This window comes from Triturus cristatus, chromosome 8, assembly GCF_964204655.1.
Source record: "Triturus cristatus chromosome 8, aTriCri1.1, whole genome shotgun sequence".
Taxonomy (NCBI): Eukaryota; Metazoa; Chordata; class Amphibia; order Caudata; family Salamandridae; genus Triturus; species Triturus cristatus.
The window spans coordinates 1,491,412,785-1,491,435,801 of NC_140591.1; the positions used below are offsets into that span (position 1 = coordinate 1,491,412,785).

General features: G+C 43.6%; 1 long non-coding RNA gene across 4 annotated transcripts in view; it reads right to left on the minus strand.

The window, feature by feature from the left end:
- The window catches only part of LOC146806003 (uncharacterized), a 291,522-nt gene that overhangs the window by 40,187 nt on the left and 228,318 nt on the right, over positions 1-23,017 (minus strand). The window lies entirely within an intron of this gene.

The window sequence follows — 23,017 nt, forward strand, 5'->3', positions numbered from 1 at the left end:
AGACCAAAAAAATAGTGATTACTTTTGCTGATGCTAATTCAAACACTGACTAAGCCAAAATGAAAATATATGCTGAGTGTGGTACTCTGAGAGCTGATTTTCAATGTGCATACAAAGCATAGATTTTAATTTTAGAATTGGTCCGATCAGTGTTGACTAGACTCAAGTCAAGATCGGCAGTATGAAGTGTGGCTTGGAATGGGTAAATGTGATAAATTATCCTGAAATAGTCGCACTGAACAGGAGGGGCTTGATGGAGCAAAGCGAAGTGTGTTTTTGGCCAAATGCAGCAATGTCCATGAGACACCCAAAGTGCTGTTTGGTAATGCACTTGTAAGGCTGTCCATGTGAGATAAAGTCTGCAATTTTTTGACAGCTCCTTGCAGCACTTAAGTGTAGTTATTGGGCAGCCACTTGAAGCACTGCTTAGTAGAATGTGTTTTGCTGATTTTTCTTGGTGTATCCTTGAACATTGTAAAGTTGAGGTACAGTTGCAGCTCTTAGATTTCTCCTTGTAACAGGGGTCGTAAAGAGTACATTACAATTTGTGGGCAACCATAAAATGTCACACATAAACAGACTTTGGCAGCCATGCTCTGACTGTGCATAGCTGCTGATGGAGAAGACATTTAATCGTGAGGATCATCATCATAAACTTAATGCTCTTGAGAGGACTGGTGATAATAGTCAGCTTCAATCCCACCTCCAAATGTTTAAAGTCTGGGTAAATGGGAGCTGGGCATGGTGTCTGGCAGAGATTGCAGGAAGTGGGGTGGGGAGGCTAAGAGCCATATGTACATATCCACCCAGGTGTAATATGCCTGCAGTGATCCCACCCCTGTAACTATTTTAGTCTAGGCTCAGAAAACTAAAATTGAAGAGACAGTATGTTTCAAATATAGGGGCTGATTACAATGGCAGAAGGCCCACCAGCAGTGAAATTGCGAGCCCTCGGACATCAAACGTGAATTCACTGCCCGCCAGATAAGTATGGCAGAAGGATCCATACCACGAACGTGGTGGGCACAAAGACTGCCCGCCACGGATCGGTCTGCATTCCAAAATGGTGGTGGTGCCTAGCAGGCACTGTCCACCAAATTAGGATGCTGGCGTCAGCCAGCCTTTTAATGGCGGCGAAACCGCCATGGACAGGCTGGTGGGGACTGGTTTGGGGGCCTGTTGTGGGCCCCCCTTGTGTTAGGGGGAGGTGTTGGTACACTGGGGCGCGCCCCCTTACATTTCAGTGCACTAAGTGGCAGGCACCGTGTGGTGCCTGCCACGTTGTGCAACATTGCGGCGGGTGCTGAAGTCCCCACTACAATGGTGGGCGGACTCAAGTCTGCCCGCCATCGTAATCGGCTCCTTTGTGTGCAGGTAAATGGGAGCAGAGGGCCTGTGGATGCCAGGAGTTAGAGAAAGTGAGGTGGGGAGGTTTTCTGAGGGCAACTCTGAGCAATATATTTGTTCCCAGTCTGGGTACTGCAACACCCAAATCCATATGGGGTAGAGACGGAACATAATCTGTGTACATTTTGACTATCTCAATCACATTTTTGGACAAGTGGGTTTTTTAACCCAAAAAATATTCAAACAGGAGTAAAACCTCCAGACCTACCACCCAAGCTTTGGTTAGAGTATTCCTAACAAAGCTAGAACTTGACACATTTTATATTCAGTTTATGAAATAGCAAGGTCATTTCTATTAGGTCTAAAAACAGAACTAACCTGTTTGATATCCGGCAAATTCCAATATAATAGTCTAGAGACTTATTAATTTAGCAAGTCATTATGCTGTGCTGCCCAACGCCAATTCGAAAGGGAAGGAATGCACTGTATTTATAAGATACGGTGCATTCCTGTCCTGTCTACAGGCGCACAATTTGTAGCCAAGCGCCAACGCAAGCACCCTTGCACCATGGTGCAGGGTGTCTGTGTTGTTGGCTTTTGCTGCTTTTCATGCCTTTGGAAATATGATGATCTAATTTGTGCCTTCAAGCGTCACAAAATTGAAGCTCTAGTGTTGCAAATTTGCTGCAAGGGGCTTATAAATAAGTCCCCAATAATTTTTCTATTTCTCTTTGGACTGGAAGCAGTTTAGTTTTGTCAATCAGAATCAATGTGGGTAGCCCACACCCCTCTGGACTGTCGTTTTACGGTCCAAGGAAAGAGTGGGCAGGCCATATCAGCTGTCTTCTCTATATAGATAAGAAATCTCTTTATGTCTCTAGATCATCTGCACATCACATTATTCAATAAGCAAGTTAGCTCAGTAAGCAAAAAACAGGGAGTGGCTTTTACTACTTTGTCTTTTTGGCAAACTATTTCGCTCACAGGTATATGTATTTTAAAGATTCATTTTATTATCCAGAATTTATTTGCTGAAAACACTTAAAGTACGTGTTATGCTGTACTTTAACTCTATTGGGCACCCATTCTAAATCTAAATATTTTATTTTCTGCTCAGGGCATATTTTTTAACTTTTGATTTCATCTTGCAAATGTTGCACACTTTACTGGGTGAAAGAGACTGCGGGGCATATAAGATGCATTTAAATGAATGCAAGGATTACAATGGTAGCAAAACAACAAATAGAACACACATTTTTATTTGGCAGGTTGAAACTTGCAGTTTGCTAATTGCTGTCTTGCATAAATCTACACTTATAGCGTAACATAATTGTGAAGTGTTGCATAGGACAAATGGGGTCATTACGATGGTAGAGGGCCGGCCACTGCCCTCAATTTTCCCCAACCTTATTGCTATGGCGGGGGGAATCGTTTTGGTACCATGGAGGTCATAAAGACCACCCGCCACGGTTCTGCCACAGACAGTCAGCATGTGTAAAATGGTGGCGGTGCCCAGCAGGCACCGTCCGACATATTACAATGTTGGTTGAAGCCAGCCTTTCCATGGCGGTTTCACCTGGTGGCTGGTGGAGATTGGCTTCAGGGGCCAGATGTGGGCCCCCTTTGTGCTGGGGGTGGTGCACTGGGGGAGTACCCATGGTACCCCAATACATTTGCCATGTAGTGCAGGGAAATGCACAACATGGCTGTTTAGCAGTGCGGCGGGTGCTGCAGCCAGGAGCACCCACTGCAATGTTAAACAGCCTGGATGCGACCGCCATGGTGATGCTCGCATCATAATCCATGGTGCATGACTGCCGCCCTACAGATAGGCAGTCCCAGTCACTGCAATGATGGTAGGTGGGCTCAAGTCCGTCTGCCATCATACTTGGGCCCAGTGCTTAATTTGTAAAATATTAAGTGCCGGGGCTCTGACCAGAAGGCTACTGCAGCTTTAACCACCCATCACCCCTGTCATCGCTGCCAAACAACTACTAACCATCTCTATTGCATGTAAATGCGACAGTTCAGATTATTCCAGGTCTCCAAAGCTAAAGAATGGGTGGGGAGGCAGGCATTAGTATTTCTTTAATGTATATTGTTTTCCTAAACAACTGTTATACTGCTCATCTCTATTACATGAGCAGCGCCACCTTGTGGCAGACTGCCCTAAGTGTGGTGTTGACAATTAGGTACCGGTGCTGAGCACCGGAAAACAATTAAGTGCCGGTGCTCAGCACCGGAAAGGTCCGGCTCAAACTAAGCACTGCTTGGGCCCCAAAGTTCTAATAAGCTTTTTCTGCTGTCATTTGCTGGAAGATGTGCAATGTGTTTCTCGTTGCTTTTATGACCCATTCTATGACAGCTGATGCATTGGTTTCCCAAAGTTCTTCTGCCCATTTACCTCCGATGCACCCTCTCTTTTTGCCCTTTTAGGTAGAGCGTAAGCCTACAACCTCATGTATACTTTAGCATACTTCTTTGTAGGCTTAAAGCCATCCCCCTGCTATTCATTTGTTTGTTTGAGTTTCCTTTAGAAATCCTTGTTTGCTACTTGTCAGTCCTGCTTCTTTGTCCTACTTTTTCTCTTTATTCCTCCCAGGCGCGGGGACAAAGTACAGTATCAGTATGCTTGGTTATGTTTATCTGTTAGTGAGGGGGACTATTTTATTACTTTTTCCCTGCCCTGCTCGTGTTACACTGTGGGTGCTTCAAGCCCGTAGCTGCTTGCATTTTAGCGCAGTATTTGTCCCTCCCACCTCCTCCCAAGCTGGAAAAGACCAACAATTATGCTCTGATCCGAGCTGCTGCAGCAGGGGTGTTCTGCTAATTGTTTAGGCTGTGCTGTCTAAGAGGAATGTGGTTAATGAGAGTCCGAGGCAGGAGTCTTCTAAAGCTGCAGGCAGCCTGCAAATGTTTACTTTAATTTTCTCCAAGCACTGCCAGACATTTTTGGACATTTTTGTTCCCGTATAAGCACCATCGCTCGGAGGCAGGCATTTCAGGCTGGCAGCTATATTCCAACAACCACATGCCTCCTACTCCCCAGTTTTCCATCCCGCCCAGCTCCCATCCTCTTCCTCTGAGAGGCTCTGCTTGGCTCAGGGCTGAGCTCCCACTCCTCCAACTCAAGCTGCTACAGTCATCAGCTTACATCTGATTTACTGGCTGTTCAGCCTCATAAAAAAGGGGGATCCTTTTTTTCCTTTCCTTCAAAAGGTTTCAGTAGGAGGAAAATAATCAGCATACAACGACGCTGATGTGACTGGAGCTGGGAGATTAATGATAAGAAGGTACTTTAAAAAGTAATTCAAACACCATACTTATAATGGCGTAAATTAAACTGAGTTCCACAATACTTATTTTTCAAAAATAACAAAACAAGATACAGTGGACACGCTTGACATGTGCCATTGCGGTATGTCCTAGAGCCTATCGGTGGAAATCCCCTCTCAGTTGCACTCCCTATTTCATTGGTATGTTCCTCCACTCACCAACCTGTTTTATACTGATATACCTACCACCACGCTCCTCTTTCGTGGATTCATTAGTATTGATTTCAACCTAGGTAAGGCTGGCTGCTTGATTAATGCAGGTCTACTTGCCTGGCATTATGATCCGTTCCTATGTTAGCATTCTATTGATGCGCGCGGGGCTGAAGGAATACTTGGAAGGATCAAAGAAGGACAGGCAGAAATAAGGTCAAAGTAGCAAAAATATTTGTTGGACTCCCAAATAAGTGTCCTTTAAATGCCACCACGCCCCATTCTGCCGCTCACCCCATTCCACGTTACGCCATCCTCCTGATGCAATGCTTGTCCTCTGTCCCTATCCATCGTGCGTTGGTCTGTTCCTCTTGTGCTCGCCCCTAAACCACCCCTCTTTTGCCTTTTCCATTGCTCTCGTGCAGTATCATGCCCCTCTTGTGCACTGGTTGCTGTAGTGCCGCCATGCCTAACCTGGCATGTGATGTCAGGATCAGGCATGGCAGGAAAGAGAAGCTAGAGGAGCAAGTGATGGAGTTTTAGATAGGGAAAGGAGTGGAGGAATAAAGACGTGTTTCCATCACCTCTTGCTGTCCTCTTGTTACTTGCATGCCGAACACGACATCTGGCGACGAGGGTGGGATCAATGGACCCCACCTCATCCTGTGCCTGCCAACAACATACCACAGTGCCTGCTGCAGAACTCCCCCCCAGTACCGTTGCCATCCACTCCTGAGCCAGGAGCGCCTCGCTGCACCTCAAAGGTGTGCACGCCCGTGTCAGCCTGACTGTTCTGCACCTTGCCCCTCCCGCACCAATATTGAGAGGTACGCTTTGCCCACGCTTACCTGTGCTCTGCATCCTCTGCGTGCCTCTGCAGCGCTGGTGCTCCCAGCACGATCATGGTAGAGCCCGCGCAAGTCCGCGAGGTGCACGCATGCACATAAAACGCCCTGCTGAGCCTGGAGTGCTGGAGCGCACGTGTCCCTTGCCACACTGCCTGTATGATCCCGGTGGCTGCAAACGGGACTGCCACCATTATCAACACGGTGAGTGGGAGTGAACCCTGCTTATGCCTGCCTGAAGCCAGCACATGTCTGCTCCTGCCAGCGGCCATTTTAAAGTCAGGCACCCACCATTGCGGAGCCCTGATCATCATTTCAGCAGCCATTTTGAAGTCAGGCAGGAGAGAAAAACCCTGCTGATCCCGCCAAAGAGTGGATCGTAACATCCCTTTGCACACTACCCCTGCCCAGCATGTTTCAGCACTACCAGACACCAACTCCCTGCTGAGCCAGAAAGAGTGAGAGAGTTCATTGCGTGTCATCATGTCCATGCACCCGGATTCCTCGCAGAATACCAAAGCAGGTCCAACACGGAGTACACAGCCCGGAGCATCGTTCCTTCGCCCTCCTGAACCAATGATGCTGACGTCTGGGAACAACATGGGTCCCAAGTGGCAAAGTGGGCTGGAGGACTTTATGAAAGGATCACAGGTCAGTGACCCCAATTTAGTGTCTCAATAAAAGAATGAATTTTCATTTCACGCCTAAAACGGTTAGCTCGATACTGTGAATTTGACAATTTTAGCACTGAAGATGCACTTCATCTACGAATCATAGAAGGATGCCAGTCGGAGTCATTGCGCCATCGCTTGCTGAAGATGCACTATTCACTAGACGACAATGAGGAACTCTTGCGAATAAATGACCAGGCTGAAGAGCATGCAAAGAAGATGGAAGCTAGCAAGACGGAGAAACGGGAACAAGCTTGGCATCTCGTGGGACTCGAGATGCCAATTGGACCATCAGAAACCCTCCACATCCACAAATCAAACCCACAGCGGAAGCAAGACCAGTAGCACCAAGAAGCAACCACTACAGTGCTATCGCTGTGGTCAAGATTTTCCCCATACAGGTCCATGTCCCGCCGTGGGGCAACAGTGTCACCGATGTGGGAAAGACAATCACTTTGAAGCAGTGTGCCAATCTTACTTCAAGTAGTCTTTGCCAAGTAAACGGACCCCGGGTCCCTGTCACAATGCGGAAGCGGTGCAAGGGAGAAGGAATCAATCCACGAGCTCATCAAGGTCCAGTGCTCAGTCACACTGTTCATACCGATCGACGATTGTCATCATGAGAATCATCAGCCCAAGACAGTGACGAGTACGTATACATGGTCGCGGACCTGGACCGACTGAAGAAATACACCAGGCTACACATTCAAATGTGAAATCACCCTGCGAAGTTCGTTCTAGACACTGGAGCATCACTTAACTACATATGCACGACCAAATACAGGAAGATTTATTTGAAAAGTTTTATATAGCGCTTCAAGACCCGGGGGTAGCAGAGCACTTTACATGAGAATAAGGGCCCGATTGACAGAACTAACTTAAGACAAAATCCTAAACTTACTACCATTTTGGTATTCACAGAAGGCACTTACTCATTTTGGTATTCACAGAAGGCACTTACTCATTTCGGTATTCACAAAAGTTAGGAGTCCTAACTTTAGGACTCCTAAATGCCTTCTGTGAATACCGAAAGTCTTAAAATTAGGATTTTTCTCAGTTTAGTAGTAGTATAGTTAGGACTCCTAACTTTAGGACTCCTAAATGCCTTCTGTGAATACCGAAAGCCTTAAAATTAGGATTTTTCTCAATTTAGTAGTAGTAAAGTTAGGACTCCTAACTTTAGGACTCCTAAATGCCTTCTGTGACTACCGAAAGCCTTAAAATTAGGATTTTTCTCAATTTAGTAGTAGTAAAGTTAGGACTTCTAACTTTAGGACTCCTAAATGCCTTCTGTGAATACCGAAAGTCTTACAATAAGGATTTTTCTCAATTTAGTAGTAGTAAAGTTAGGACTCCTAACTTTAGGACTCCTAAATGCCTTCTGTGAATACCGAAAGCCTTAAAATTAGGATTTTTCTTAGTTTAGTAGTAGTAAAGTTAGGAGTCCTATAGTTAGGACTCCTAACTTCTGTGAATACAGAAGTGAGTAAGTGTCTTCTGTGAATACCAAAATGAGTAAGTGCCTTCTGTGAATACGAAAATGGTAGTAAGTTTAGGATTTTATCTTAAGTTAGTTCTGTGAATCGGGCCCTAAGATTCCAGTCGGTACAGTAGATTCAGCGGGATCAAAGAAAGTATACAGACATTGCACATTTAACAAAAACACTTCTTAAATAAGCAAAATAGACTAACAGATATGGCCATGAGTAGAACGAAAATGTCACTGCAGACAATCAACACAGAAACAATAAAAAAAGGCAAGGGAGCTAAATGAGGGAAGTTTACTCGGTACAAGGCTTTCGTTTATGAAGTTAAATGGGATAGGACTGATCAAATATACATTTTCCGAAACATGCAGCACCGCTCAAATTAGGAAAGGGGGAGAGGTAGAGATCGGGTCCGTTAAGTGAGAAAGCGAATAAGAATCGAGTGAAATAGGGTGGGAGAGGGCAAAAGAGAGGAGAAGGGAGCAACGAGTTTGGGGGAGAATTGAGGAGGAGCTAGAGGTAAGTGTGAAATGAAGGGAAGACAAGATGAGCCCAAAGCCAAAGTTAGAGCCAGCCACCGTGCGTGTTTACACGTGGATGTTCAAAGAACCGCTGCCGTGTCTAGGACAATTTCGCACATCCCCAACATACAAAGACAAGACAGTTCATGCGCAGACCCACATCATAGAAGGCCCTGAAGCGGCTGACTGTCTTCTCAGTCTATCCACAGCAGAACGGCTGAAGCTGGTAGAAATTTTGTACAAAGTTGATGATTCACCTGACATCATCAGTAAATTCCCGAAACTCTTTTCCTGCCTCGGAAAGTTAGCTCATTTTAAAGTCTGATTGCATATCAACGAGCAAGTGCCACCTGTGGCCCAGCACCACAGGAAAGTACCTTTCCACCTCCAGCAAGCGGTGGATGAAGAACTACAGGATTTGCTGAAAGCAGACATCATGGAGAGGTCAACGGGACCTACTCCGTGGGTATCACCAGAGGTAGTTGTGCCCAAACGTGGACAACAAAATAAAGTGCGTTTATGTGTGGACATGCGAGCTCCAAATACAGCCATAAAACGGGAGCGGCATCCGGGACCCCATATCAGTGACATGATCACTCGCCTGAATGGAGCAACAGTCTTTTTCAAACTAGACCTAAACAAGGGGTATCATGAGCTGAAGCTTCATGAAAAATCTAGATACATCACCACCTTCACTACGCACCAAGGACTCTTCAGATACAAGCATCTCAATTTTGGCATTTCCTCTGCAGCGTAAATATTTCAAGAACTAGCAAGACGTGTCATTCAGCACATTCCGAACTCATTTAATTACAGCAATGTCATCTTGGTCTTCGGCAAAACACGCAAAGAACACGACATAGCACTTGACTGGGTGTGTCATGCCCTTCTCAATGCCAACCTCACACTCAACAGTGACAAGTGTGAATTTCACAAGTCGACTCTAAAATTCTACGGCCACATCTTTTCCAAAGACGGAATGCGACCGGATCCTGAAAAAGTCTCTGCACTATCTGACACACCACACCCCCGGGATATCAATGATATACGATTCATCCTGGGTTTGGCTAGCTACTGCACTCGATATATCAAAGACTACACTACCATCAGTTACCTAATGTGGGAACTCACAAAACAAGGTCAAAGTTTCCACTGGTCAGCTAAGTGCGCGCATGCCTTCAATCAAAGCAAGAAAGCCGTGAGTTCGGCTATCACCCTGGCATACTTTAACCCTCAGATAAAGACAGAAATAACAGTCGATGCAAGCCCTGTAGGATTATCCTCGCCCAGTTTGATGAGGAAGGTGAACCTCGACACATCGTGACGTATGCCAGTCGCAGTCTTACTGACACTGAGAAGGCTTACTCAAAGAGAGCCTGGCAGTTGTGTGGGAGTGCAAGCATTTCCATCTGTTTGTCTATGGGAAGCACTTCACACTAATCACTGATCACCAGGCCCTAATCACAATCTTTGGAAACCCCTGCACGAAGATGCCACCCCGGTTTGAATGGTGGGGGCTTTGCCTCCAATGCTTTACGTACACCATCATCCACAAACCATGGAAGGCGGAGAACCTGGCAGACTACATATCGCGCCATCCCAAAGTCTTGACACGGTCAAGATGCTCGACGGCAGAAGAATACCTCCATTTTGTCATTGATCAAGCGCGACTACCTGCTGTCCCACTAGAAGCCATCATAGAAGCCACTGCCAAGGATGCCACGCTCCAGAACATCATGCATCGCATCCACACAAGCTCGTGGAGACACCTGAAGAAGGTACCAAATGATGAAACTGTCAACATGCAGGAACTTATGTCGTTTTAACATGTCAAAGACGATCTCACGATTAGTGCTACCGGGCTGCTACTGAGAGACAAAAGAATCGTCATTCCCCAACAACTGAGGCAAGGAGTCGTCAATCTGTCGCATGAAGGACACAGAGGTGTGGTAGCACAAAAGAAAGAACTACCGGAGCGAGTCTGGTTCCCGTCACTTGATCTCCTAGTAGAAGCCACACTTCAAGACTGCCCCAAATGCCAACTGGTAGGGCGTGAAGAACCACGCTCCCCACTTCAAATGTCTTCCCTCCCAGACGGTGTGTGGCAACAAGTCGCTATTGACTTCTTCAGCCCACTGAAGTCTGGAAAATACATTATCATCATCATGGACAAGTATTCCAGATTCCCTTTTGCGCAACAGATCTCGTCCACAAGGGCAGCCGCTGTCATACCGGTCATTGACGAAGTGTTTGCTGCATGGGGGAGCCCGACAGTTGTAAAAACAGACAATGGACCCACGCTTAATGGACATGAGTTTGCAGAGTTTGCGAGCCATCTAAAATTTAAACACAGGAAGATAACTCCCATGTGACTTCAAGCCAATGGGATGGTCGAAAGATTCCTAGCTACACTGAAAAAAATTATACAACAAGCTGAGCTGACCCAACGGGATATTCATTTATTTATGAATTAACAGTGGTTTGTTAGTGCGGCCATTTAGAATGGGAATATAGTCTTGAATTACCACGGCATTACAATTAGCATTAATGAAGCGTGCTCATTCTATTCGTTTTTATTATTATTGTTTATTTTTATTTTTTTGTATACACCATATTTTAATCTTTTTATATTCTTTTTCTATACACCTTTTTGGAGAGTGATTAGCATCGTGATTAGGTAAATGAAATAATACAGAGTGTGAAAATGGATAGAGGTTCATATTATTCATTTATTCATTTTCTGCCTCCCGCTATTAAGCAGAGAATGTTTGCGGTGGTCTCAAAATTAACGAATGATGATAAAATAGAGAGAGCTTCCATAACTGTCTTTGTGGTATATCAAACTACATTCAAGCAGCCTGTAGTAAGTGGTGTGGATACTTCCAAGATGGCGGCCTTTTTGTGGTCGTTTTTGTTTTGGCTCTATCTAGCGCCTTTGCCCCGGAATGATTTGTTTACTTCCGGGTCATTGGTGATTAGTTTTTGTTGTTTAGCTTGAAACGATTTAATTATTATAAGAATAGAGGTAGTATTTATAAATGACCCCGTAGCACGTCTAATCATACTTAAACTGCCTGCATTAGTGTATGTTTATGTTTCCACGACGGCGGCCTAATTTTGGTCGTTCTTGCCTTTTTTTTACTTGGCGCGCTTGACCCGGAATGACGTGTACACTTCCGGGTCATGGGTGATCTGCCGATGTGTACTTAAGGTCCACTGGTCCCCCGGAGTTTTGTGCTATCAGATCGGAAGAAATCTATCCGCGGACCATATCAGGTGACATACAGGTATGTGTGGTGATAAGACGTTAAGCAGATTTAGCATTACCGCGTTTGTTAGTTACATCTTTGATGAAGAAAAAGAAAGAAAAAACGTTTTCCTTTTTCTCTTCTTCTTTTTTGTTTCCCTGTTATTACAGTGACTGAACTGATCCCAGTTTTGGGACGTTCTTATATTCATTATCCCTGTTGAAGACCTACAATACAAATACTTGAGGTAAAAGGGTGACTAGGCTACATGGTAGAAAGACTATAATCGCTGCCGTGTAATGAAAGGAAACAGGAGAAAAATGTGGGCATAGTAGAGATGCTGACCATTGTCGGTTTTAGAGAAAGGCAGTAGCGAAGCGCTTGATATGTGAGTATTATGACTTAAATAGGTTACTATAGGCTTTACTCTTTTTCAGAGATCGATTCATTGATCACCTGTGAGGCATTTTTAAACAAATACAGTGACGGCTCAACTATAGAAGAGACATCTGAACTTAGTACATATAGGTCATTTTTGGTTTTACCAAGCACTAATATATAAATTGGGCGAATTAATTTTGAAAGGACACTTTGTTACTCATGTTTTCCCCTTTCCTATTAGGCATTACACTCCTATGAGGTAAATATCCATAAGGATCGCATTCGAATAGTTGATTGACCCTAGTGGGGCGGTTGACACAAGCCGATAAGAAAAGTATAAAAGGTAATTTCAAATAGCCTGTATATATTAGCAAGATTCTGCAATTTCAATACCAGCTGACTGTAGCAATGTTATAGCATGCTACGTTTTGTTTAAACAGGCTTTTAGTGATTGTCTGTGAAGCAGCGGCTTGGGTTCATGTAAGAGAAATCCTGGCGAAACTCATGAGGAGACTGTTTTTCACACAACAATTGTGAGTCCAAAAATTATCATTGTCTGGCCAGCGTGATTCTGATATTAACTATTAGTAAAGATATGTGTATAGAAGCACTAGGTTAATACTATTATCTTTAACCAGCTGCTAAGCATGAATTAAGTGCATTTCTATCATCTGTCAAGAGTGCTAAGTGACTTTTCATTAGCCAATAAACAGTATAAATATATACAGACTATGGAGTGTTTGGTTTGTTTGTATGTATGTCTCACATTTTCAACGCATGGGATGAGTTTTGGACATTAGGATGTATCAAATGGTATTTCTTTGCATGCATTTTGGAAGTCACTTAAATCACTATATATATTCTCTTTCAGATTTTGTTCATATGTATATATACTTGGATTGGGATCTTATGATAAAATTCCTGAAGAAGGTGTTTGGCTGTGTATTAGTGCCCACCGAAACGCGTCGATGCTTTAATGAGAGGAAATCATACAAAATCTGTGATGACAATGGTTTTGTGACATATAGATTTGGATTATTTTTCATTGTGGTTACAAACTGATGAATCTTTGATTTGGTGATTTCCTTGCTTTAATAGGATTTATTTGTCCTTCTCTCTTTCCCAATTTGTAAATGTACTGTGTTATATGATTATTGTTGCATTTCTTTATTTTATCTGTCATCAAGTCTTGAAAAAAAAATTTTAATACTGTTTTTTCTGTGTCTAAGTATTATCAGTATTTTATTAAATATGTGTAAAACAATTTTTTTATATTTTTTATAACATATTTTATATTTTGTGATATATGTGACTATTTGTGAATTCTGAATAAATTTGTTAAACTTTTTACACTGCCTATTTGATTACATTTTTGATGTCCATTCTCATCCTGTGAATGTGAGGATTTTATGGATCATTGGTTGGTGAAGTATATATACCCAAAGGAGGTCGGTTTTTGTGAAAAACGGGATATTCAACCAGCCCTCAATGAAGTATTGCGAGCATACAGGACCACTCCACATAGCACCACCAATAGGTGCCTGGCCACTTTGATGCTCGGAAGAACTCCACGCACCAGAATTCCAACTGCTGATATCGTCTACAGTCCAACTCCCCGTCCGTGGATCACGAAACGTTAGTGAATCTTGACAGGGCTAAAAAGGAGAAAATGAAAGAATACGCAGACTAGCGTCGACACGCCAAAGCATCTGACATTCAAGAAGGAGATTGAGTGCTGGTCCGTCTAGAACAAAAGACCAAAGAGGACAGTCATTATTGTACTCAACCTCTACAAGTTACGAGGCGGAAAGGAACTAGGGTCACGGCCACTCTGAGACCACGAGAACTACATGAAACGTGTCACATTTCAAGAAGTGCAACCCTGCAGTATACACCCGAACGGAAGTACCAGAATGGGACACGGATGAATCAGGCAGAGAAGCTGAATCAAGAATCACTCCAACCTGCAGTGAATCGGCATGAGCCGTGAGAGGGATGCCCCTCTCGCCAACCACAGGGGACCATGAGGAGGCCTGTCCGGCTCATCGAAGAACTCTGAGCAACTAATCATTTTACACTCAAAATAAAAAGGGGGGAGATGTAGTGTCGCCATGCCTGACCTGTTATGTGACATTAGGGTCAGGCATGGCAGGAAAGAGAAGCTAGAGGAGGAAGAGGTGGAGTTTTAGATAGGGAAAGGAGTGGAGGAATAAAAACATGTTTTCATCACCTCCTGCTGTCGTCTTGTTACTTGCATGCCGAACACGAAAGTTGCTCTACCTGTGTGTCTGCTGTTCCAAGCTTTCCAGATATAGCACAGAACCCTTTAGAGTGAGTGAGTGAGGGTCTACAACACGTGCCATCTGCAGCAGTGGAACCTGACACAACCACAGGGAAGCCATGAATGGACCGGGCCGGTAGACGGACTGCGTGACTGCTCCTGTATTAGGGATGGGGCCTGTATATTACAGAGTTCGTTGGGAGGGCCTCCCAGGTAAGAGAGGCTGCCGTACCACAGAGGGGACTTTATTGCCAGACCAACTGTACATGCTCCGATAGTCAGCTTATATCACATGCCGTAAACTGTTATTTGTCCCCACCTGTTTTCTTGTACTTTATGGACCACATTGTGCACCTCGAGCCAGATGTTATAACTGTGTTTGCTGATTGCCAGTTTTTTCTGGCTTGCAACACTCAGCCACACTTTTGATATGTGCAGTTGGCAGTAAAAGAGGGGCAGTTACTGCCAGCCTTGCTTCTCGTAAGCAAGGACTATAGGTACAAAGTCTGGGTTTATGCACCTCTTGCAGGTTTTCAAAACTCATAAATAAAAGACATTGTCATTTACAATGCAAATAGCTCAAACGCTTGCAAATGCAAGACCTATTGCATAGTGAAAGATTGTTTCTTAGGTAATCTCCTGTGAGTCTGTTTTTCAAGGTCCATTTTAACACGTTAACCCTATTGCTGTCTCTTACATTTTTTTGGCTGAGGATGCATTGCATAAACGACAGACACTGTGTTGTGGTATGTGTTAAGCACAGTACATGTCAGAGGTAATGACCCTGCTGCAAGTTCATTTAAATATATTTCAAAGAATATATCCTTCCACACATTTGCTTGCTTGATATTTACAGGGACCAGCATAATTCTGGGAGCTAAGCATGTTTAAAATTCTGTACCTTTACCCAGTGCACTTTCTTAGGGTCAAACAGACCTTCCTGCCACTGACGTATCAGCAGGAACCATAGGCCTGATTCACAAAGATAGGAGTATGACCAGGTGTAACTACATATAATGCTCCTGGCTTAATCATGAACCTCTGGAGTATGGTAGGAAGTACGCCTGGTGTACTCCTGTGTTACTATTTAAATTCAGACGTACTATAAGTGTTAAGTCAAATCAAAGCAGTTGTGAATCAGGCCATATGTGATTTAGGTTTTTGTTGAGACAACAGAAGGATAAACAGATTCAAGGGACAATTACTGCACACAGCCTTTACCAATTAATGCTGCTGGGTGGAAGGCTTAAAAGAAGGGACATTTTTTGTGTCCTTTGGTCAAATGTTAAAACTACCACCCGTGTCATAAATGTATGTCTTACTTTCCTGTACTTTCTCAGCTTCATCAGATTCTTTGTTGACATAACCAAACTTTAAACCCGCATTATAAATTTAGTATCTCTAATGTACTATAAAGTGCATTTTTGTACCTGTGTATCTCTACTGGCTTCATCCAGTAGTCGAATTTCAGTTTTTTTGCTGCTGAATCAAATTGGTTGCTCATATGTATGGAATTACATTTTGCAAACTGTTGGTTTTGTGTGGTGAGTTTTTATGGTGACATGATAATAAAGTGTTATTAATTAATCATATACATTACTGTATTTTCTTTAAGTGGCGCATTCTGTAAGGACATATTTGTATTACTCACTCTCTTTGCTCATATATTGTTGCATTGGTAATTGACTTTATTGTCCCATTGCCTTTACCCCGAGAAATCATTCGGCAACTCTGTCTGCCACAGAGTCATGAGCTGTTTACGATGTGGACCCTAAGGGTCCTCTTAGAAAACAGGGTTTACGAAGGCCAGTGATTCCTAAGATTCACTCATTTTCTGTACTCAAGGCCTTGTCTGCTTGGAGCACATAAAATGTCCAGAAGAAACGAGGTCCACAGCAAATCTATGGACCTTGTCATGTTGATGGCACCAGTAGCACCAAGTAGGCCTTTTTAGTGGTCATTTTCACTGTCTGTATTATTAGTGCAAACATTAGCACACATAGCAATTGTACTTAGTGTGTGTAGTTTTACTGCAAAGGAAATTGAGACATAAGCAGAAGAAATGGTCTTTGTGCCCATGTGTAACGAGTTTTAGCCTAATTGTATTGATTTGCATCATCAGTAAACAATGTGCTGTAATGGGAATACCCATAAAACATGTGGCTGGGGATATTTAGCACTGGCTGTGTTACTACTTGATGGAGAACAACTTTACATGCCAGTACCATCACCACAATGAACTGCAAAACCCAATGCACTTAAAAGGACAGGTGATAATATGTTCCCAAACAAGTATCCCTGCCTCTCTTATTGATAAAGCCAATTTATCTTTAAGGCATTCCTGTGTCCCTGGAGACTCCCAAATTGGAGCTGAGAAGGAATGATAATCTAGTTTGAGCCGCCTTCTTATCGTATACCACATTCTGACAAATGCTTGTGGTACTTTTAACGTAATGTTTGAAAAATATTTTGGGTCTCCAAACTTAAAGAGAAAACCTCTAGTGCCCATTATACTCACTTTTATCTTTGCAAGAAAGAGAACTCCCACACCCGTATCATCTGGGGTTTCAAAAAGCATTCCAGAATCGGCGATCTGAAAGGCCCAGGCGCAGTATTGAATGTCCGGTAACGATAATCCCCCTTTCTCACTCCGTCTCTGCAGCTTTTTACAAGAAATACGGACCCCTTTGTAGGCCCAGATGAAGGAATTTATTGCCTGTTGAATTTTATCTATTATTGTTTTCTCGAAATACAAAGGGATGGTGTTAAATAGATTTGTGATTTTTGGCAGAATCACTATTCTAAACAAATTAACCCAGCAAAGAATAGTAAGAGGGAGATATGCCCAGCTCTTCATTAGCTGCAGTGTTTCCCTGAGGATTCTCAGCAGATTAACTTCCGAGATTTTATTTATGTCTGCCACAATTTTAATCCCCTAATATTTCACCGCTTTTTCAATCAGCGGGTTATCTTTCCTCTGGTTCCAGACCATAATTTCTGTTTTTGTCTCATTAACCAAGTAGCCTGATATTCTGCCACATCCCAAGGCCATCTGTATAGTAGGAGACTGTGCAGCTTCAAATTCAGAGGAGAAAATTGACAAATTATCTGCATATAATGCAACTTTTTTCCCAAGTCCCCCAAGAAAATGTGAAAATGTTGGATGCCATCCTACGTTTCTGGGCAAAGGGCTCTAAGTAAAGATTAAATACCAGGGCAGACAGCGGGCATCCCTGCCTTGTACCCCCGAGATTTTTAAAGGTGCAGTTAAGTTTCCGTTCACTAATACTCTTGCTGTGGGATTTGGTATATTAATTGAACTGCCCTACAAAATGTATCGCCAAGCTCGGGTTGTTTCAAAACCGCAAGCAGATAAGACTACCTGTCCCTATTGAAGGCCTGGAGGCATCTCGCATAATAACTGCGAGGGGGAAGAATAAACTGTTGCCACATCAATTGCTCCAATGTGCCCATATGTTAATTCATGTATATACCTCCCCTTGATGAATCTCTTCTCATCCTTGTCAATTACCCCACCCTCAACCTTATTTAATCTTCTCTCCAGAATTATGGTAGAGATTTTATAATCTGCGTTCAATAGAGATATAGGTCTATATGAGTCGCAATTAGTGGGGTCCTTACTAGGTTTCAGAATAAGCAAGATTGTCGCTTCATTCCATGATCTTGGAAGTAGCATCCCATTCGCCAGAATCTCTTTAACTATTGCAGTCAGAAAGGGGATTAGAACTGCCCTCAATACCTTATATACCTCCGCAGGCATCCCATCCGGCCCAGCGGCTTTCCCACTCTTAGATTCTTGTATGGCAATCTTAACTTCAACTTCCATTATATCTTGGTCTAGAATATTTTTCTGCTCTTGATCTAAAGGTTTCACTGATTCTGCTAACCATATATTCGCCCCCTCTTCTGAGACCTCATCTTCTTCAGAATAGAGATTCTGAAAATATTCTGTAAATGCCTCTTCTAATTGTGATTTGCTAGTTAACATCGTACCAGACTGCCCTATCTTAATTCCATTATTATTGTTCCTATTTTGATCCGTCCTAATCTTCCAGGCTTAGAGCTTTCCTAATCCCTCACCTATTCAAAATGGGCCAATTGACTTGCTTCCCATCTTTTCCTAGTCTGATTTTGTAGGATTTTTTCCATTTGATTTTTTCATTATTAGCGATCTCACTTCCCTCAGTATAATACTGTCATTTATCATATTTCTGTTGCTTTCTAGATTTTTCATTTCTGCCTCTAGTTTACCGAGCTCTAGTCTATATTGTTTATTCCTATTGCTAAGTATACTTGTAATCTTACCCCTGATAAAAGCTTTCAAAGTGTCCCATATTTTCTCCAACGGGGCGGATCCACTGTTAATTTCCAGGAATTTGCTTAGTTCTATTTTTAGGCCGTCCATTTTTTTTGCTTCTGCCAGAATAGTGTGATTCAAAGTCCATCTCTTATCCTTAGGTTGGCTATTATAAGTGTTATTGCTGCAGCTGAATGGTCTGAAAGATGTGCTACCATGTATTCGAAGTCTAAGACATCTTGATTAAGGCTTGACTCTACCAAGAAATAATCGATCCTCGATCTATGCCCATACTTCTTGTGGTTGAACAAGGCGCCCTGCAGAGCTCCTACCCTCTCTCTCCATAGGTCACTAAGGGCATGTTGCCTCATCATAGATTTTAAGAAAGCCCGGGATTTCGGAGTGGGTATAACCATGATATTACTTGATTTATTCAGCTGTGGATCCTGAATGATATTAAAATTTCCTGCCATTATAACTGGAAAAGGGATGTCTAGAAAGTTAGTAAACATGGACTTTAAAGGTTCTTAATCATCCTGGTTTGGGCCGTAATATCCTACTAAAATTAGAGGGCGATTCCCTATTTTTATACTCACTATGATTCATCTACCAGACTTATCGACGCATGTATTTAATAGCCTGATACGCCCTCCTTGTTTTTCCACCATTATTGCCACCCCTCTTATATTGGCAGTCTGTTCCATGCACACTACCTGTTGCACCCTTTTTTGTTTTTTAAACAACTTCATACACTCCTCCTTTACCAGGTGTGTCTCTTGTGGTATCAAGATTTGTACGTAGCCTATTGGCATTCGATGATAATATCTGCATCATCTTCCTACAGTATTATCCTGGTTCATGTGCTGAGCATCATAACATATCATATCTACTTTCAGTGTGTTTGAGGTATCCTCCCATACCCCCCTGTTCCCACCCCTACTTCCTACTGGACCTAGTGTAGGTACCATTTCTTCCCAGCCCACTGTTGCACACCACCACCAACCTAAAAACTAATAACACAAACTCATATGCCCCCAGCTATCTCCTAACCCCATTTCTTGTGTCATATGCCAATCTCAGGATTCTTCCTCCCCTTTTTAATTACTCCCAGAAGATCATAGGCCTCTCTGACACTTTTCAAAAAATGCATTTTATTATTATGCATAATTCTGAGGGCTGCTGGAAATTTAAGCTGTGCCAATGCACCTGCCTTTTAGAACTCCTCCAGGCGCTTTCCCAATTCCCACTGTCTATCCAGAGTAGATCGGGCCAGATCTGATCTAATTTCAAAGGAAAAGTCCTTCCCCCTTAGAGTTTTCAAGTTCAATTGCACCTAGAAGTATTTTCTCTTTCAACGCATATGTTTGGAAATTGAGAATTTTCCGTGCCTTCACTCTATTTGGGTTCTTTCTAAAGGAGTCTCTGTGTATCTGTTGAATGTCTTTTTCTATAGCTGCCTCATCTATTCAACCTGGAGGGTTTTTTTTATTAACAAGACCACAAATGATTTCAAATTGTCCCCTTCCCTCCCCGCCAGGACATTCTGTATTCTCAAATAATTTTTCCTAGAATTATTTTCAAGCTGTTCCACATTCTCCTAGTTCTAGTTCACCCCTTTGTAGTACTAAGTTCTTCTTTTGGTATCATTTAGGTCTTTCCTTAGCTCGCCAACATTAGTCTCCAGTGTGTGAGTTATCACTGTCAGAGAGTGTATTTTTTTCTCAAAACCTCACAAAAGATACGTATCTCACACTGAGTCCAGTCAAGTCCGCAACTTGCAGTTTGCCACTCACCTACAAGAGCACAGGAGAAGACGGCGACAGGAGAAGACGCCCAAGCCACGGCTCCGCTGCACTGCGATGTACCGCTGAAGCACCTGGCCTTTCCCCAGCTGAACTTCACACCGCATGGGGGGATTCCTGATTCCCGACGTCACCTCGGTCCCACTCAATGTGTCGGGAGCGAAGCAGGAGCGGGAGCGATGTGTGGTGCGGAGCGGTGTGCAGTGAGCTGTGACCGGAGAGCAGAGAGACAAGAGCTGTCCCGCCGAGCTTGCCAAGCCCCAACGAGCCTCAAAGAGCTGCGGAACCACCCTCCTGCTTGACAGCTTGACAGCTTGACAGCTTGACAGCATGTGGCGGTGAGCCTTGCGGGTGTGCTGTGGGAGCAGTGGCAGAGGCAGTAGTAGCAGGGGTGAGGTCTGTACCAGGCCACGCCAGACTCGGGTCCAGGATTAGGATTAGGACCAGGACCAAGATTATGAGAGCGCCACAGTGACACACCAGGGGGAACGGCGACCCCTGGACACTGGGAGCTGATCAGCGGCAACATTAAGGCAGCATCAAGGCGCCTTAAGACGCAGTGAGACAAAGTCAGGAGCATCAGAAGCAGAGGAGCTTTAAGAGCTTTAAAGAGCTACAGAAAGTAGGACCAACGAAGCGCAAGCATAAGCCATACATCATATTGAATATCCCAATATATCTTGCCACGTGTTCCTAACTGCTGGCCCGCTTCTGAAATGGGCGTGGACAAAGTCTGGGACAAGACTGGGACAGAGCTGGGCAAAGCTGGAACTAAATCAAAACTAAGCCAGGGTCGGCTGGGACTAACTTGGGCCACAATAGGCAGCTGCTGACCGATTGTCAACAGAAAAACAAATTAAAAAACGCTAAATTAGAACTTGAAAATCGAAAGTCAAAAGTCAAAAAGCTAAACCCAGTAACTCATCCATGGAGGATGAGATCGGGAAGGGTCAGGCGGACGCCGAAGCAGCCTCAAAAAACCCAAAAGGCAAAGAAAACCCCTAATGCTGATCAAGGGAACACAAAACAAAACAAAATCACAAACTACAAGCCAATGCAGACAAAAAAGGAACATCAGCAGCTGCACAAAGCCCACTAATCTCTCCGATTGCAACCATGAACAAGAACCAGGAAGGGAGAGGTACAAAAGGAATAAACAAGGACTTCTTCTTCCTGAAAAACCCAGGGGCCACACTCTTCTCGACTCCACAAGTTCTGCCAGGTCTGCCTGCCCCACTAACCCCTCAGAAGACAGATCAAAACAAAGGACCAGCTATCGCTCTAAGTGTTTTAACTGCCCAGCCATCCTTGGTTCTTACAGCCCCTTCCAAGGACCAAACGACCTCAAGCGGCCAATGCCTACATCAGGATGACAGAAAAGTAAAAAAACAACAACACAAGGAAACTGAAGAGAACAAGCAGTTGAGAGAAACTACTCCGACTCAGGTTGACACAGGGGAAATACCACCAATGCCAGCATCAGCACCGAGCTGGAGACATCAGCAGAGGGCCGTGGCAAACTGAAGGCAATAGCCACAACTTCTCTTGTTATAGATAGCAATTGGAGCAAGGAAGGAGAGAAACAAGGAGAAAGTAAAAAAAAAACAGGATCACACCCAACCCCCAAAACTGTACTAATTTCCACCACAAAATTCACATCACCTTGCGCACTAACAAAGTCACCAAGAATTGACCCAGTTGTCAAACAGGCATGGAGAACTGAAGCCCAGATACACAAGGCGCAAAGGACAAGTATAGCAGAAGCGAACAACTTGAATGATTCTGAAAATTCATGGTTGAAGTTCCTAAGTTCCACATCAAGCCCAACAGTTAACAAAGAGAATTCACAAGACTCAAGCAAAACCAAATCCAAATTCAAAACAGTAACGGCCAATAAACCCCCCAAGTTTAACGAAGGGGAGCCGACCATCCAGGAGTAAAACCAGGATAAAATACTGGATGAACTTGGAACAGTAACAACATCAACCCTGAACTCCAGCAATAGCCTACATCAAGAGCAAAATCTGGGAGCTGGTCACTTATCATACCAAAATATTGCACAAAGAGCCGCTATAACCCATCCGGAGCTTCTCACATCAGTAATTGAAACTCTCCAGTCATCCGCAAAGGCACTTAATTGGCAATCGGACAAACTGGACTTTCAAATAGACCTAATGAACACCATAGCCCACTATATCGCAGGCATAGATATTAAACTGGACAAACTGAATAAATTGATAACAACACCTCAAACAAACTACACACTAGAACAAAGTGCCTGTCCCTGCGGCTCAATTATAGATAAACTGAGCCTCCTTCTAATCTTTTAGAACAAATTCTAGCGCTCAGAAAACCAAGCCCGCCTCGTTTCAAGCACAAAGAAGCTGACAGCAACACAACCTCTCTCAAACAGATGGACAAAGAAAAACAAAAAGTGACAAACTCAGAAAAGGCAGGCTCCACATCAAACTTACCTGTCTCACCTAAACAAACTATACCAACTAGACAACCAAAAAAACGTGAAAGGAAAGCAAGGAACAAACTGTCGGCAGGGAAAACGGAGCATGGGACGAAAACGTTCCCTATATTCACCACACCCAGAAAAAAAAACCACCTTAAACACTACAAGAT